The sequence below is a fragment of the Petaurus breviceps genome, unplaced genomic scaffold, assembly GCF_028583685.1.
Source record: "Petaurus breviceps papuanus isolate PSGF00001 unplaced genomic scaffold, PetGlider_PUasm1.0 90977, whole genome shotgun sequence".
Classification (NCBI taxonomy): Eukaryota; Metazoa; Chordata; class Mammalia; order Diprotodontia; family Petauridae; genus Petaurus; species Petaurus breviceps.
In genome coordinates this window covers 2188036-2191655 of record NW_027187391.1, presented here as the reverse complement: position 1 = coordinate 2191655, position 3620 = coordinate 2188036, and the positions used below count along the sequence as shown (strand labels likewise).

Below are 3620 nucleotides of genomic sequence, written 5' to 3'. Positions count from 1 at the left end.
GATAACAATGATTTTTGACATGTTCAAGTTTACAAATCACTTTACATACACTATCTCTTTTGAACCTAACAATAATCCTTTGAGGCTCATATCACAAATATCATTCCTATTTTAAAAATTAGGAAAGTAAAGCTCAAACTGAGATAAAAGATTTGCCATGTCCAGGATTGACCAATAGTCATATAGAAATATACATTTAAAACATTTCCACTAAGTGAATTATTTCTAATAGTTGGAGACAGTTTAGTGAATTGAGTACCAGACTTGGGTTCAATAAAACCTTATTTTAAGTCTTGACTTCCATATACTGGCTGTGTGACCATGGACAAATCATTTAACCTCTCTGATACCTAAGCAGCTCTGAATTTTAGGTCTGTTGAAGATTTGTATCTGTGGGAAAGACTTTCTAATGAGCAGTTCCTGATGAAATGTCAGATCCAATTAGCATTTGTTTTGAACTTTTCAACTAAATTCCTCCTTTCATATCTCATCATGATGTAAAGGTAATTCTAAGTTATCAAAAGCTATGAAAACTTGAGTAAGTGCTACCTTCACTGGAGGTCTTCAAGAAAAGGTAGGATTGTCACTTGTGGGGAGGGAGAATTCTTATCCTAGTCTGGGTTGATTAGAGGACTTTGGAGATCCCTTCCAACCCTGTTCAGGAAGAGGGACATAAATAAACCTATGATGTCACTACAATGGGGTGTTCTCAATTAAGAAAAACTGTCTTTACAGTACAAGGCACTTTCTTTTGAATTTATAATCTTAATGAGTTGCCTAGACTGTGTTGAGAAGTAGAGACCTACCTGTCCAGGGTCATTACTTGGCAGAAGCAGAGCTTCAACCCAGGTCTTCCTAGTGTCAAACCAGTTTGCTATCTATGACAACACACTTCTTTCCAATTCTGAGAATCAATAATGCTATGAAACAACACTGGACATGGAGTAAAGCAGTTGAATGTCAAATCCCACCTCTGCCCCCTTATTTGTTTGGACTTGGACTTTAATTCTCAGAGATTCAGTTTCTGTATCACTAAGATGAGAAATTTAAAGTAAATGGTTCTGAAGGTTTGGGGTTTTTATTGTTTTGTTTTGTTTTGTTTTGTGGGGTTGTTTTTTTAGCTTTTTATCCATGGAAGCAATACTCGGACAGATGAATGAACAGATGTTTGAAGTACTAGAGTACTTTTTTGAAAAATGAATTTAATGTAAACTTCTTTTAACAATGTGAATCCTTAGGGCCAGGTACATTAAAAATAATCCGAAGTTAGTAAAGAAATTCTAATCGCAAAAAATCTTAGTGCCACAAATTTCATTGCTGACAGGATTCAATTTATAAAGCTCTCTCTCTCTCTCTCTCTCTCTCTCTCTCTCTGTCTATCTCTCTCTGTCTCTATTTCTGTCTCTGTTTCTGTCTCTCTGACACATGCATGCGCACTCATACACCCCGGTGCCATGAGGGTGGCAGGCCCCCTGCACATTATGGTGCTGATTCTTACCGCTGAACTCACCTGGATCATGGGCAGGATTCTCCTGGGGACACATGGGAGTGGCTTCTCTCGGCTACAGCAGCTCTTCAGTAGTCCTGAGAATGCAGTGACAGCAGAGACGTGGGCCAGGGAGTATAACTGTGGCATGCCCCAGCCATGAACTGAACAGCATCTGGCATTCCATGTGGTCAGTGAGACCACCAATGTCATTGGACCCAAGATCTTCCTCGAGGATAAGATGCTAATGAGAAGTGTAAAGGACAATGTCGGACATGGGCTGGACACTGCCCTGGTAAATGGAGTAAATGGGGAACTTCTTGAGGCCAGATCCTTTGACATGTGGGCTGGAAATGTCAATGATTTGCTGAAATTCATCTGGCCACTCCATGAAGGGACAGTGGTTTTTGTGGTTTCCTATGATGACCCAGCCACCAAGATGAATGATGAAACCAGGAAAATCTTCAGTGAGCTGGGCAGCACAAATGCTAAGGAACCGGCCTTCTGGGACAGCTGGGTATTTGTTGGTGCCAAAGGAGTTCAGGACAAGAGCCCCTTTGAGCAAGTCTGTAGGGGCCTCCCCCAAGAATGCCCCTAGTTGGGGAAAAGTGGACAATGCTCTCTTTCACTCTTTAGGCCAGGGGGCCTACTCCACTGTAGACAGAGTCTGGACCCAAGGAAATGGATTCCCCCTTCTCCCCCACTCTTAAACTCCCCTAGAAAGTAGGCCAAAGTGAAGACCATTTTACAGAGGAGGAAACAGGCTCAGAGAAGTTAACATAAGTTGCCCTGGGCCCCCCTGCTAATTAGCAATGACAGTCTGGATTGCCATGGGAGAGAACCCAGCCTTTCCCTTCAGCTACTGAGTGGTCCCTTCCTTCTCCATCATTTTCTTTCCTCATGACTGCCTCACAGCTTGTGAAGAATAGCAAAAACACCAGAGGCACTGGAGTTCGAAGGCTGCATCCCTCAACAGATGGTAGGCACCCAGTGACTATTGTGCTGCCTCTCTCTCCTCCCTCCTTACCTCCTAGCAGGCCTGGCCTACTGAGTTGCCTGGGTGGGCCATCCATTTAGGACCTCCCTGGATTGATTGCTCCCTGGAGAAAGCCACCTGAATGAGGGGAAAGAGGCTGGAGCTGAGATGGCAGTAGAAGCCCCCGTGCCCTGAGCAGGATCAGAGTTCTCAGGCCCCTTCCCTGAGTGCCTTACTCTTTCCAGGAATCCTTTCTTGTACTTTTTCCAGATCACTCCAGCTTTCTTGGAAACTGAAAGTAACAGGTGGTGGGAAAGTTAGGCCCCAGTGGGAGGGGACCCCTCCTTCAGTCAATCACCCCCTCCTTCCCCACCCCATACACATATACACCATGGTGTAGCCAAGTTTGGCTCCTAATGCATCCAAGGCTCTCCACTCTCCTTCCTTCCTCTCTTCTCTCCAGCTTGTCACCTTCCTCTTGCACACTCTGCCCTGCTTCCCAGAGCCCATTGCTTCCTTATAGACAGGGCTCTGCTACCTGGTCTAGCAGGGTCTGAGAGTAATGGCATGATTTTAGGGTGGACACAAGAGCTCTGCCCCATGCCCCATGTCCACATCTCCTGGCCCATCCTCTTAGATGGAGAATTAAGGATATATGCAATTCTTGATAGTTAATTCTTAATGACCTTTAATAAACTGAATTTATGGTTGAAAAAAAAACAATTTATAAAGGTAATCATATTATAAAGCTATTATTTTCCAAACTTGGACTTAGATTTTTTTTTTGGCTTGTTTTAAGGCAAGACCAACAATGAAGTAGGATAGACATTTCCTCTTTCTGGTGAAATAATATATGGTTATATTTGTATTCTACAGTTTATTCAGCCATTTTTCCAATTCAAAAGCACCCACTTTCTTTCAAGGTTTTTACTACCACAAATAGAGCTGTTGTGGAAATTTTCGATATTACTTTCTGTTATTGACCTTCTCTTTTATTTCAAATGATCAAGCATCCACATGTGTTTTTCATTTATAAAATACAAACTACACCTGAATTTAATATTATAACCACCAGTGTGTACATGTTTTATAAGGAAAGTAAAGAGGGGGCAAAGTAAGAGAAAATAGTATTATATTGTAGGGAATATCCCCACCTTT

At 42.4% G+C, this 3620-nt stretch overlaps 1 pseudogene; it reads left to right on the top strand.

Moving 5' to 3' along the window:
* Window positions 1-1450: 1450 nt before the first annotated feature.
* LOC138152890 (protein FAM3A pseudogene) lies at window positions 1451-2537 on the top strand (annotated as a pseudogene).
* The last annotated feature ends 1083 nt before the right edge of the window (window positions 2538-3620 follow it).